Source organism: Drosophila elegans, unplaced genomic scaffold, assembly GCF_018152505.1.
Source record: "Drosophila elegans isolate 14027-0461.03 unplaced genomic scaffold, ASM1815250v1 contig_814, whole genome shotgun sequence".
NCBI lineage: Eukaryota > Metazoa > Arthropoda > Insecta > Diptera > Drosophilidae > Drosophila > Drosophila elegans.
In genome coordinates, this window is record NW_024546167.1 from 417044 (window position 1) to 432462 (window position 15419).

Consider the following 15419-nt stretch of genomic DNA (forward strand, 5'->3'; position numbering starts at 1 on the left):
TGTTTTTTTTCCAGACTAAAAAATAATTTTTTGCAGAAATTAAAAAAGAAAATATTAAATATTTGATCACTTAAAATGAAGTATGATTTTTAAGTAGCTGTGGAAGTATTGTTTAAGTGAGATTAGCACACTCGTATATAATCTAACTAGATTAGTTTTTCTCAGTGCACCCAACTATGTTGCCGTAGTGGAAAACCAATCAAAATACCTGCTCCCCGGCTTGACCCCTGGGAATTGGCAACTGGGGCCAATGACTAGCGCAGGGATCATCATTATCCTCGTCATTATCAGCAGGAGTGGCAATGGCGGCAAAGGAATTGGGTCGTTGTTGGTTTTAATGTGCCTCGGTTGCCACTTTTGCTCTTATCAGCAGCGTCAATGTTTGTTGGTGATAACAGCTGGCGGCAGCGCAGCAGCAGCGCCGGCCGAAACAACAACAAAGCCCATCCTGCGCAGCGACTGCGACGCCGGCAGCGCAGCATCGGCTAATGGGCGCAAGCAGCGCTGTAATCCTGTATTTCTGCATGTGTGTGTGAGTGTGCGGAACGCCATGGTGTATGTGTGTAAGTAGGGCTAGAATATGTGGAGCAAGTTACGCTTTGTCCGCTGCCAGGAATTCGTGGATTCTCAATATCGACGAGCTGATAACCGAGGGCCAGCATCGGAATTCGTCTGCGGTTCGGCTTCTTCCTGGAAGCGCATGCGCAAGAGAGACTCGAGAGAGCAAGAGAGAACTGTAGAGCCGCTGGGAGAGAGAAAGCGAACGGTTAACTGTTTCACTTCCGCTTCGGTGATGCTGCCTCTGAGGGTCCTGTTAACTCATCACAGAGCTGCACCCACTGTTCTGTTAAATTCAAAGGTCCTGAGAAGGAATATTTTGATTTAGAAATAATACGAAATCCAAAGAAATGTCACAGACTTTCGTTTATCCTGGACACCATTTTTTGATTAGAACTTTTATTTTTTTTTTATTTAAGGCACTAGAAATTCCTTCGCTAGCTGTAAAAATAAATTTAATCTTTGGTTTAGTTAACCATTTTTAAATAATCTGTTGAAACCCTAATTTTAAGGCTCAAAAATTGTTTGGGATCAACTATTAAAAAAAAGACGAAACTAATTAGTTTTTTTTAATAGAAATATTAACATTACTAAAGTATTTTAAAAGAACTATAGATTGGTAATAATAGTTAATGATAGATTATAAATATATTCTGGTTTTAATATACAATTTATACTTATATACTAATATTAATTATTAATTATAATAAATCAAAAATACAGAAATTTTAGTAAATCATATGTTAATTTTACCGGCCCCATAAATTCATCCAAATTCCTTTACATCACCCAGCACTGCATGTTCCGATTCCGTCGCGTTCCGCGTTGCTCTCACGAAGGAGCAACATCAGCGACAACTCATTGCATTGTACGAGCAATTTTACAGCCGTGCAACGCCGGAAAATGCCGATAGGCTACGCAAATTGCAGGCTTCGCGGAAAATGGAAAATGCCCGCCTCGTGTCGGCGCTTTCTCTCTTTCGCCGCCCGTGAAACTCGTTCTCTCTCTCGTGCTCGCTTAGCTGAGATTTTCCTTCATGTTGCTGTTGTGCTGCTGCTGCCGCTGCTGCTGCTGCTCCTGTCGCTGCCACAGCTCTGCTGCTGCTGCTGCTGCTGCTGCTGCGAAGGACTTCTGTATTTTTGGGGCTGTGCTGTTGGTCCTTGGGCCATCGCTCGTTCAGTCGTCGTTGCGTGTTGTAGGTGGCCTGGTCTACTCAGCTCCGTTGTGACTGCTCCTCCTCCAACTGCTACTGCTACTGCGTCTGCTGCTGCTGTCGCTGCTGCATCTGCAACCTGCAACACTCACACCCACGCACCGCCACGGACACCACGTCGCGTTCAGTCTTCGTCCTGCAGCATAACGTCATGTCGCGTAGTGTTCGTCCCAAAAAAAAAAATAGACCCAGACTGTAAGGTGACTGAACCGATCCTTAACCCATCATCACCATCCTCTTCCCCACTCAAGTGCCGTGGATGTGTGTCAATTAAAAAGTCTCGTCTCAGTGAGTCGCGTGTTTAATTTGCGGCACGTTCCCCACACACACACTCACTATCAATTTAATTAAAACGCGACAGACAGACCCATAAATCGCTCGACTAACCCACCAACAAACCACCGAATTCAACTCAAAATTAAACACAATATTGCGGTAAGTTTGAGCTCACATTATTTTTAACTAATCAACAAATGGAAATGATATCTATGGCAAATTGCTTTTATTAGCTGTGAATTTGTTGATCCTGATGGATTTTATTGCTGCGGTTATTGGCCGGAAATGCCAATTGCATTTTAATTAATTACGTTTGCACTTTGGTGGATATTTCAATGAAGTTTTGTCTCGTTTTTTTGTGTTTTAGATTTTACGCGTAAGCTTTGTTTAATGACGTGAGAAATTAAGTTAGTTTTTGGGTCTAAAATTTGCGGGCAAAGCAAACTGTGCCAATCAAATGTAGTTAGTTGCGATAATGTAAATTGGAATTGGGAATTTCTAATAAGTACAATCTATGAATTCTAGGAAGACTACTCATGTTCCAGTATGCTTAATTAAACACGTATATATATAAAAATAGCTGATAATTCGTAAAAAATACGTACAGAAAAAGTTTTCTAACAATTTTCTTCAAAATTTTTTTTTAACGAATTTGATTAAATTGCAGTAACTTATATATTGAAGGAAAAACTTTTACAAAGAAATTATTGATTGCATTCTTGAAAATGTTGAAAACTAATATATTAGATAAGTGTCAATGCAATTATTTAGCTAATATTGAAATAAATATGTCTTATTAATAGCGAATGGATTGTAATTAAATTTAAGCAACACGAAATTAAAAAAAAACATCTGCTAAGCCTCTCTTAGTTATCCCAGGAAACATATTTAAAGAAAATATATATTATATAAAAGAAATTTGTATTGTACTTAAGTTCATTCATCTCTTTTTAAATACATATTTTTATGAAAGTGTTGGTGAATAACTTGCAAGGAAAGACGTGGGCAATATTGTATTAACATTTTTAAATTCCCCAAGCATATTTTTTCGACTAGAGAATATTCTTTTAATTTTATTTCTCTGGCCCCGCTGCGCAGGAAACAAATTTCATTAGAGCCCAAATAAATCAGCTTAGAGTGGGCAATAAAAGCCAAGGAAGTGCCTGTGAGTTTCAGGAAAAATTACAATGCATTACGCATACGCCAGGTGCGACTAATGTGTGCAGGCAAGCGTGGCGAACGCGAGTAAAATAAATGGCTGCTTCTGCGAATATATAACCGACTTTAATCAGTTGCCAACTCGTTGGCAGACATTTAATTAGAAAAATCAGCGGCATTAAATATTTCTGTGCTTGGCTTGAAGACATTCCGCTCGTCTATCCCAGACAGACTGTCATTACACAGAAAATTAGATGTGCTACGCTTTTAGACCCGGCTGACAGCCAGCAAGACTGGCTGTGACAGAGACGAAAGACATCCGGGCAAACGCGTGTTGAAATGTAAATAAAACAAAGGAAATGCAGGAAGCTGGGCGAGAAAGTACGGCGAACACAAGAATGTATGTAAAATAATAAAAAGCGACATTTACGACATAACATGGCAGCATATTACACGGAAAGCAGGCAAAGAGGAGGAGCTCCAAACTGAGCCTCAGTCGCACTGGCACACACTGCGTATACGTATTCGCATTACAATGTTTCGCACTGATTGTTCTCTGTGATGACTGCCCCTCCCTTTCCGCAGTCTGCCATGCAAATGTATACAAAGTAATTATGTACATCTGTGTTCGTGTGTGTTTTTCTGATCCGTGCGAGTGTGGGTGTGTGCCCTGTAGTACTACTCAAATAATTGCCAAACCACACACGCAGCTCAGTCTTCGTTGGCTGCCAGGCAACAAAACGGCTTTTAAAAAGCAGAAAAACAACGAGGCAAAAAGAAGAGATCAAATTATCGAACAGGTAATACTCTACAAAAATTTTCAAAAATTTCTAGGTAGGCAATTCTTTAGATTTTCAGAGAACTAGATTAAATTATATATGGGTGTAGTGCGGTTAAAATACGAAGTCTGTGATAATAATAATTTAAAATTTCTTGTGATTTAAGAAGAATGTATTGGTTTTATATCGGATAACTTTTTAATATTTTACACAAAGTTAAATATAATCAATCTTTTGTCTAATATTTAACAAATACAGTTAGGTCATGAAATTAATAAATAACAATGAATATTATAAAAAATACAAGAGAAAACACAGAAGGATTTTTAAAATGTAATTAATACATATTGTGGTAGAATTTATACCGTTTTCTTCTTCTCTGAAAAAAAAACCAAATCTGAAAGCAGCTTAAAATTCCTGAAAGAAAATAAATAAATACTCTTAACATTGTAATAGACCGATGACAAATAAATATTTTTTTATTTTAAATTTTTAAAACTTCATATTTAGGGATTTTTTTTTTAATAATCCTCAAGGGCTATACCCAGAACGTCGTTTAAGAGTATCAGACTTGCTTGAACAACATTGTATCTTATTAACAAAACAAGGTTGTGTGCTATGTGTTACACACCAGACACGCCCACCGTGTCGCCTTGTTGCAAAAATATTCAAAGTATTGTTGGCAGTAATTTTGGGATACTTTTCAGGGGGGAAACAAAAACAACAACAACAACAAGAACAAGAACAACAAAGGCAGACGGAAAACAACATGGAAAAGTTTCGTCAGAGCATACGCCATGAATTTTCATTTAATTAGGCCGCCTTTCCACTCCAACCCTGCATTTTTACAGCCTCTCGTCTCATCCTTTTGATGGTTAGGCAAGCTTGTGAAAAAAGAGAGTTTATTGCAAACGAAAAGGAGGAAAGTAGAAACCCTTTTTGGCTTCATTGTTTGCATGGGTTCGAAGGATCGCAGTTGGGGGCCTGCAAACACTTTCAAATGATTTCATTTTCTGAGAAAACCACACAGAAGAAAAGGCGGGACGAAGCTGACCAATTTGTAGGCCAGGTTTTTCATCTACTATCAGCAACAACCACAGCCAGGACAGACATTGAAACCAATTAATTTTAAATTGTTTCCAGACCCGGCCTTCAATCGACATGGTCTCCCTTTTGTCTGAATAATGAGCGTTCAATTTGCAAAAGGTGTCGATGGGGAAAGGTTTCTATGGCCGGCGTCTCTGCTTTTCTTTTCTTTTATTTGCTTTCGACCTTTTGTTTGGGCTATCTATTTTCAAGGGCTAATTGAAGTCTGAATGCCGGCCGACGGAAAACCGCAAAAGGTCGTTACGATCCTGGGGGGATATAGACTCTACAACCCACCCTCGTTGGGTTTCTTTCAGCAGCCCATAAAAGTAGGCAATACAATTTCCAAGTTTTCTTTTCCTGCCTCCGTTTGCCTCGTCTTCCACTTTGAAATTTTCACACATGATTTTTTCATAGACCAATTTGCACACATTATAAGTTTGCAACCGCAAATTGCCACACCCCTTCGGGCCAAACCGACAACAAAAACAGGAAAGCAAACCGAGAAAATAAACTTTTACCAATTTTCCTTTTGTGTTGAGGCGTAGGAATTTCCAAGTACTTATAAACAGGCTCCACAGCTCCTGTTTCTTGGCTCCTCTTGAGCGCAAAGTAAATTTCTAATATGCCCCGAAAACAATTTGTGTAAAAATAGAGGAATAAGTGGTCTGAATTTTAATACCCAGAAAGATATACTTTGCTGTCCGTCGATTGGAATTATAGGACATTACAATTACATTACATTCTATATTATATATTTAATTAAGGTCGGCATTGAAATACTTCATGACTTTCTTTAATGTATATTATCATTTGAAGCTGCTATACATTTTTGCCTGTGTGCTCATAAGGCCAGATAAACAAACTTACTCGACAAGCAAGCAATTATTTGCTACTTTGACTACGCTTGCGAAAATTAAAGCTGGGAATTATCAGCAAACACACAAGCAGATTAGGCGAGAAGGACTCTTCGCTAGTCTCCACATCCCGTGGAGCGGTATGGACAGCCCACAACACTTGCCACCAACCCAAATGTCTTCATATATTTTCGGGTGGGCCCCAAGCCACAAGACCATAAAATTAAACTAGTGCATAATTAAACACTCGCAATTAGGCGTAATTTACTTGGTGTGTGCGGGCGAGTATTTAGGGGTGAATGAGTATCTTCAACCCACACACACTTTCGCCACATTAGTTTTTAATTAAAAAATGTTTGGGAACCTTTTGCTGCCCGTCACTCCGACATTGCACTTTATTGGAGTGTTTGGCTAAAGACCCTTTTGTGTACCAATTGCTTTTGGGACACAATCTTTGGCAGTTGATTTTTGTGCCTCGCTGGACCCCAAAGTTAAACTAAATGAGGCAGCAAAATGTTTATACACATGTCGTTTAGATAAGAAAACTCTTGGAAAACAAGTTGAATAAGAGGAAAAACTATGCAGAGATAAGCAGCAAATAAAACAAAAGAAAAGCCAACAAAGCGTAATCAGCAACAAGCAAAAAGTCAAAGCGCTGCGCATCCGTTGTAAACAATTCCGAGTTGTAATAATTAATCCAACAGATTTACAGCATAGAACTTTTCGCGGAGCGGTTTCATTACTCAAAACTTGGGCTAAGACAGTGGGGAAAGCGGAAAAAGGAAAAGCTTACTATCGGCTTTTCCCGGCGGACCGCGACTTTGTTGTTCTTATTGCTTATTGCAAAGACAGCTTATTTTTATGCAATGCCAGAGCCGCGATAGCAAACAGCAAGGAAACTGCTAAATCCAACTCTAATTGTACTCAGTATGCGGATAGACAAACCCACTGGCTGACTGGATGACTGACTGACTGACTGACAGCTATTCATTTAAATTCCTAGAAAGTAAATCTCATTTTTGCTGCTGCCGGCAAGTCAAATATTTATGCAACGAGCGGGAGATACTCCTTTGCAAGTTAATTAATTAATGAAAAAGCAGCGCAGTGAGATGCCAAAACCTCTCAAGGTGGCTGAGCGCATCTAAGCCGATTTTCCCCAATGCCAAAGTGGGGTAAGACCAGTCTTAGGTGGGGTTTTCTGAATCCGGCGGCCTCTTGAGATTTGCATAGCATTTTGCACTGGCAATTGTTTTTGGACCCGGCCTAATTGACAAGTGACAAGATAATTAAGGTTAATTAGGGGCCTAATTGATACGAATGGGCTGAAAAGTGTTAAGCGGAAATGAAGAGTGAATAGAAACTTATCACCATTTTTGGAAGGCATTCGAATTAAGGTAAAATCGACACAAATTGGACTTGCGTCAAATTTAATATTTTAATTTTATTTAATTTATAAACACTCCGGAAGCACTTTCAATTAAAATGTCAAAATACCTGTACTTTCAATAAAAATGTTCAAATAACTTTTCCTTTATTTCTGACTTTTTGTGGGTCAGAGTGAAGGAGGAAAATAAATAAACCACCATTAGCGCCATCGATCAAATGTGTGCTTATCACGATTTGCCTCTTTTTCCAGCTGATACAGGTCGTTGGCATTTTATTTTTTGGGACTGCTCTTACCCTCGTGTTTTGGCCATTTGGATTCGTGTTAAAATCAAATATTTTATCATTGGGCCAAACCTCAGAAATGTAAATATTGGCATAAACATTTAAAAGGCAACACGGCGCGGCACAAACTGAACGTGAGTCCCTAAAAAAAACGGAGTCCGTATTGAACACACCCAAAAAAGGGAAAATAAGGAAAGTAACGAAAAGAATGTGTCTGCCGCTTTGAATTTATAACCACAAGGCCTTGGGGCTAATAATCGAGTAGACGCCCCGCAATGCTCTACGAAACCTTTATAAATGTATATGTATCTGCAGGTACATAGCCAACCAGTTTCAGGTATTTACTATATAGGAAAGCAACAGCAGGTTCCGTTGGTGGCAGGTCCTGTCAGTTGGGGTGTAGAAATTCAAACCTAATTTTCCGCATTTCCCTTTTACGCTGCCGCTTTTGTTTTTCCTTTTCCGAAGGGGGACCTTAACCAAATGTCGCCCCAGGCCACACCATGTTAACCCACAAAACCGAAGGAAGGTCGGGGGTCGAGGGTCCAGAGTTTTAGCATAAATCACATAAATATGCAGCGGTTGAAAATGGCAAAGAAGCGGGATAAGCAGGCAACAGTGACGTGGATTTGGGCCAGCGATTCCCAACTCCTCCTCCGCATCCTTGTAAACGTGTTCAGCTGCCGTTACTGCCGTTGGCTCAAACGGGATTAGCTTTTAATGCCCTTCGGTTATGTTATTTACAAATGGCTTTTCGAATGATGCGCCGCCACAGTTTTGGTGAATCTGCTCTTATTTTGCCTTCCACTTTTTTTTCGGTCAGCCAGAATTTAATATCCTTGCGGAAGTAGTTGCCATTAATCAAATATGCTTGTGCAATTTATTATTTTCCTGCAGCTTAGTGCTTATTTAATTTGATTTCCTAATACCTTAAGGGGCTTAGGTATAAGCTAAAATGTAGAGCTAAGTTTAAAAAATGTGTAACGCCAAAGTTAAAATAAATTGTAAACAAAAACCAAATATAATAGTTTTTTGAGACTGGGCTCTTTTATATAATTATACGAAGTTAATATCACAATCCCAAATTTTCGGTCCCCGATTTTAAATAAGAAGTAGACTAGCACTGGCTTATTCCTCTCCTCACGAATATTTAATTCGAACTGTCTTTAGCTTAAGGACACAAATATGTTCTGCGACAATTTCAGCAATATTTTCGCAAGCGAAACAACGTCCAGGCAGGATGATTTTTATTTTGTATATATGAGTAAGTGAAATGCTGGCGGGCTTGCTGATGTCTCCATCGCATTCGCTCCGTATGTCAGCGGGATTTTCCTGCTCGACTGCCTGCGTGTCCTGTGTCCTGTGTCCTTGCCATCCTTCAGCTGTCAGTCAAGCATTCAACACATGCGACACAGCGCGAGAGATTCATAATTGTTGCACATCCAGGGCCATTCTCATTCCCATTTCGATTCGCGTTCCCAGGACATGATGATCATCATCGCCATAGCTGGCTTCATCATAACTTTAATGTATTGTAATTGTGTCAACGTCGTAAACGTTTCTGTGCACTCAGGAAAACGAAAATATTCAATGTTTTGGGGCTTATTAAAAGATAGAAAATATTACTAAAAAAATTAATATATATTTGTTTACAAAAGACCATTAATTAGAAGCTAAATATTTAACAATATATACCAAGTAATAGTTATCTGCTAAAATGGTGTAACAATTTTTTTAAACATTTTACAAAAGAAAAATTTACTTGTCGACATTATTCCATAAACACAATAATTTAATCAAAATAGATTATGCTCTAAATAAATTAATGGAGCTAGTATCTTAATTGTTGTTTTTTTAATCTTTTAATACTCATACTTTTTTATAAAAAAATTCATATAAGTTTCGACTTTCAAAGCTCCGCTTACATTGACTATAGAAAATAAAAAAATGTGGTACGTCTGAGTGCATCAGTATCTCTGCTGTAGCGACAAACTGCAAGGCAATGTTACGTATACGCAGCGTAGTGCCCGGACAATTTGTGCCGCAATCTGTGCCAGAACAGAGCGTTCGTCGTTGCCTCACTTAACGGCTTAATATATTGTTCCGGCAGCTGCGACTGTCATGGCATAATATCCCCGCACACAAACACTCGCACACACAGTGCATCGCATGAGTGCACATGGCATGTATGAAAAAATATAGACAGCATAAGAGTAAAAAGCAAAGGCGAAAACCAATTCAATGCAGCTTACTTTTATGCGCAGGCATACTTAATATTTATAGTATAGTCTGTGTGCGACCGACTATTCCGTAATTTAATTACAAACTTTACGCCATTAATTTCAAACTTTAGGCCAACTATCGAGCGCAGCTGCCGCACGGAGCAGACTTAACGTGCCACAAAAAGGGGTTACCCTCCATAACGATCCCTATATCATCTCCTCCCCACGGCCATGTACCATATATACCATATATACCACATGCTGTCACCGGCAGGACAATGGATGCACAGCCTCTTCTAGTTTATGCGCTCGCAGCATATTGAAAAGCCAACTCGGCCATTTGTCAGCCCGGAAACGCGTTCAACTTTCGTAATTAGATAGAGTGAAGGGCGCTGGGAATGGTGTCCAAAGTTGCTCATTTTCCGCTGGCTGTTGCTATTAGCTAGGAAATTCAATTGAGTACCTTTTAATTATTAAATGGTTGTTTTTTGAAGTGGGCTCGCGAAATAAAAGCTCGCTTCTTGCCGTTTTTAATTATAAAATGTGTTTTAATTGAGTGTCAAGTACTACATAAAAACAAATGAAAAAAGTACACTGTTTTTTTTACTCTTTGTTATTAGTAGCTATACAATTTAAATCGATGAACTTTTGTATGTGTTGGGGTATTAAAGGCAATTTGAATTCGCCTGCTTGTTGTCAGGTTTATGTATAATAAACAGTTTACAGTGAATTTAAATCATAATGATTTCACCTTTTCAAGGCTTGTCAAATTATTTCCATTATAACAGATAAGTGCAACTTTATTCATATTTAAGTAAATTGCTTGATGACTCGATTGCTAAACTTTTTTAATATAAATAAATATAATTTATAAAGTGAATTTTTCCCAATCCATTTATAATATTTTGAATTATTCAAACCTTTTTTTAGACGACTATTGTCTTATGCTTTATGCATATTTAGTTACATTAATTTTTGATTGCTTGTAATTTATGAAGTGTGTTCGTAAAAATCTAAGTTATATTTATTGAATTATCTTAATGGGTTATACTTTATACTTTCTGTTGACTTGCATAATTATTCTGCATTGCAGCTTTGTGTCGTTTCTTATATTCTTGCAAATGTCAACTGGAACAAAAGAAAATCACAAAAGATTAAAATATGCAACAGCAAAAATATAACGCTAAATGGAAACCCAGCGGTGAAAAGCAGCCACAGGGAGTGCATTTTCATCTTATCGAAGAAAACTCCAGCCACCCGAGCGCACAATATTAATGGAGTTTCCACCTCGCTTCATATATATACATACACATTTGTATATATAAATATGAATTTTCCCTGAGTTCCGATTTTTTTTTGGCTCTCGCTTATTATGTAAATTTTTAAGTTCACCATTTTGGCTGATTTATGTCGCTGGCGCTCTTGCAAAAATTTCATTAAACCTGCAATGCAGCCACTCAGCTTGATGAAGTCTCTTTGGTCGTATCTAGCGCTTTTATCTGCCCATAATGCCTGCCAATTGCATTTGCCAGGACCTAGCTTATCTGTCGCTCCTCCGACTTCCTTTTTGCTTTCCTTATCGGGCTGTAATAAATCAACTCATCCCGCTCATCTTTCTCCATTTTTTCTGCTTTTAACGTTAGACGCATGGCATCATCTTGTCAATGTCGCTGGCAGCGCTCCTTTTTCTATATATATATATCCGTCGAGTTCAGGCTTTTCGACACATCATTTTCTATGTTCTAGGTGACGACAGCGAATGACGAATTTCCCTTATTTCCAGCCGTCATTGATTGAGTTTTCCTCGCTTTATTTCTTTGCTCAGAAGTGCCATATCATCAACTTGAGTGGTTGGCAAAGAGTTCATAACTTTCTGCTGACACAGCCGACTTTCAAGCTGCATTTGTCAAATGTGGCAAGTTTGATTAGACTCTCAAAACTTGCCACCAACTTGGCAAGTTTTTTGAGGGCAATTAATTTCGCATACATTTCTAAGAAGACGATTGGCTTTGCATTATCATCATTTGTCTTAAATCAAACCAGAAACATAAATTATTTAAGCTTACTTTTTTTGCTTGGGATTTATGACCTCTTAATTATTGCTGCCTTGCAACAAAGACGTTTTGGTGTGGCCATAAATTCAATTTCGCAAACATGTGTGAGAATGGAAATTTAGCATAATCGCCTAATGAAGGTGTTGAATTGCTGGTCCTAGACTTGGATTTTCCTAATTAAGAAATTTCCCAGTACGGAGTGGTCAGCATTGATAAGATTCGGCTAGACAATGTACCCACGTTTTCAAACTAATTAGAGTTAGCAAAACCAATTAATGCCCTGCTTTTGGGTTCGTGCATATTAATTAGTTGACCCTAATCGCATTAGAGGAACTGGGTATTTCAGGCAGAACTCTGGTGGAAATCAATCAGTCGGACTAAGCGTGTCCTGCAAGTTTTATCAATGCTGGCTGGCTCTTGAAATGCCGATGCATTTTGCATGTCGTCGGCTATCCTTCTGGGTTCTGCATCCTGTCTGTGGCACTTGGCCTGCTCGTTTATTTAACACTGATTGCCAATGCACACAGAGATTTTGGCAGCACAGAGCTTTACTTTGGCCCCCAGCTGGAGACGACCTCAGCAAACTATGAACTCTGGGTATCCGATAACCTCTCGAACCAGAGTGCCGCCCTCTATTTGAAAATATTGTCTTTAAGCGCTTTTGTCAATTGCTTGCCAGAGTAGATCTGCTCTGCTTTTATCCTTATTCGAATGACATCTGCCGGGAGCGGCTCAAAACAGTTTCAATTAGTTGAAATCTTCCACAGATTCCGGAATAGAAATTCGTTTATTCAACCCCCATCAAAAGCCTTTAATTGACAGCCTGACATACGAGCAATGAACTTTGTTATGGGCTGAATCCCACATAATGGAGCACTTAAAGCAGTCGAGCTAAATTTAATGGTTATTCATTTCAATTTGCATGCGCAAATATTTTCCCAAAAATTTGCATGCCAACGCCTGCATAAATAGGAAAAAATATTTCGCCAACCGCAGAACATAAATTAAGTTAATTTATAGGCCAGGTGCGGAATAAATGTCCAAAAATAAAAACATTTATCAGATTAAAATTCAGTCCGCACAAAAACGTTGCATAATTTATGGGACGCAAACGATATCATCGTGTAGTTTACGTCGGGAAATTCCATTACATATTGATCACTCTTGACTAAGCACAAAAATCCATTTGGCCACAGGAAAAAAATGTCAACTGGAAAAGCAGAAGGTTGCTGGCTATTAAACGGAAACCTCTTCAGACGGTCGGAAAAAAGTAACTTTTCAATCAACTTGAGACGGGTTAGCGCCAAAGCCAAGGGGAAAAGGTTAAGAAAATGCTGGCTAAAAAAAGGGGGACTCGAATTACTGGCAATTTATAGAGCTTAAAATAGGGGACCCCGGCCAATTTAAAAAGGGTTCGGCAAAGGGGATCGTCTCCCATCTTTAAGAACATAACTCTGTACATCTGAGATGAAATAATTGAGGGAGGCTCACAGCGCAGACAAACAATTGCAAATTCACTCCGAATCACTTAGAGCTGGAGATGAGCATAATAATAATCATGATGCGGATCAATGGCACTCGGCAAATCAAACTAAAGTTGTTTGCTCGTTTGCTAGGCTTCCAGCCAATTGTTATGCAAATAGCCAAGTGCTTTTCCCACTCTCAAGCCTTAGGAGCACAAATTTTTAAAATATCCCACACTCTCCTCACAGTTGGGTAAATAGGAAATGGAAAAAAAGGCAAAAGGGTAGCAAAGTTCAACTGAGGCAAGCAAATGGGAAATGGAAAATGGAAAATGGCCGTGCAGATTGCAGGGGACCGCACTAAATCAATATGGTGGTGGTTCTGCATTATGTGGCCTCTTCCCTGGTCCAGGTCGTCCAAACACCGGAATCCTGGCCCCTCGTCCTTAGCCGTCTTGGGCCACAAATCAACATTTGACTTTTGCATAAATTGCAAGAGCAACAAAATTGCTGAAAAGAAGAAAAGTAATTTTCTCGCTTTCGTTTGCAGCTGCAAAATTGTGCACCACTGCTCCGCCAATCCCTCATTCCGCCCCATTGTTGATGATACTCCTCCGCCTTTTCCACCGCCATCTCAGGCAGCTCCAGTTGGCCGTTGATGCCTTTGGGATCGGGAGCTGGAGCTGAAGTTGAAGCTGAAGCTGGAGCGGACAGACTTCTGTGGTTCGGCTGGTTGAGCTACCTGCACATTCCGTTGTTTACCCTCGTTGCCCCTCATGTTAATAAGACGGGCGGCAATTTGTTTGCCACTCAACTGTGTACACAGATCGTACACAAAAAGAAACATTGTATAGGAATAAAGGATATTTAAATATTGTTTTAAAAGTATTTTTCCTTGGGTGACTTCCAAAAACTTTTAAGTTAAACATACTTGAATGTAACAACGTGTATGACTGAATAAAGTTTTTTTCAATTAAAAAAAATCTATAAATAATCTATAAGTTTATCCAACAAAAATCATAATCTATTTCTTGCAACTAAATCGAATGAATATTAAATCATCAGAGAATTTTATTTCACCATACTTTCAAATCATTTTTTGGAAAGTATATCAATGTCTATATTTTACAACTTAAAAGAAGAACACTAACTGAATTTAAAACCTTCTGAAGGTTTTAATTACAAATTCTTAACTTACCTTTTATTTTTTTTTGTTATGTCCAGAAAACAAAAGCTTGTTTATTACTTTTCAGTGTGTACTTGCTCATCCATTCGTATATGTATATAGTTGGCATTTTCCCATAGAAATTGCTGTTCTTTCATTTCTTGGGAAAACTGCCAATGCATCCGACTTAATGCGTATATGGTTCGATTTGCATTTCATTACCTGTTCGAGTTGATTGCAAAAAATTGCAAAGAAAATGGAATGTAAGCTGCCGGTAGAAGTATACCTAAGGGTTATTTTTTCCGTAACGGGTGCTCATCACCCCACCGGAGAAAAAAATGAAAAAAAAATGTAAAATTCGGTTGACGTGGAATCGGGGTAACCGGAGTCCAACGATGCCAAACAAAACTCAACACAATCTGTGCCAAAAGCCGTTGCAAATCGAGCTGAATCAAGCTGAATCGATGTGCGAATGGGCAAGGACACCAACAACAACAACAACAACAACAAAGACACGGCAGCAAGGACAAACAGAAACAGGAAATGGACGTTGTGTGCTCAAGTTTGTTTCCGCTTTCTTTCTTTTGAAATTCAATGCTACGCTTTTTGTTGATCTCGTGCAGGAAAAACGCATTGTAACGTGGTGTGTGTGGATGTGTGAGGATATCCAAGGATGTGTATGTGCCAGGGCCGGGGTGGGTGTGTCACTGTCCAGAGCAACTCTTTGTCGTTGCCGCTGCAAATGCAAATTTGTTCAAAGTTTATTGAGTGCACGTGACGGCAAACAAAAGTGCCAAGTTTCCCCTCCTGGGCTCGCTGTTTTTATAGTTTCCTCCCTCCTTCTACCCAAAATTTTGAATTGCAAATTTCTTGGCCAACTTAAACATACTTTAAACATACCTTTTTATATGTCTGTAAGT

At 38.9% G+C, this 15419-nt stretch overlaps 1 long non-coding RNA gene across 1 annotated transcript in view; it reads left to right on the forward strand.

Annotated features, from left to right (window-relative positions):
• Window positions 1-1752: 1752 nt before the first annotated feature.
• The window catches only part of LOC108141920, a 44878-nt gene continuing 31211 nt past the window's right edge, over window positions 1753-15419 (forward strand). Inside the window, exon 1 of the long non-coding RNA XR_001774273.2 lies at window positions 1753-2206. This is a non-coding gene — a long non-coding RNA (uncharacterized LOC108141920). The remainder of the gene's footprint in view (window positions 2207-15419) is intronic.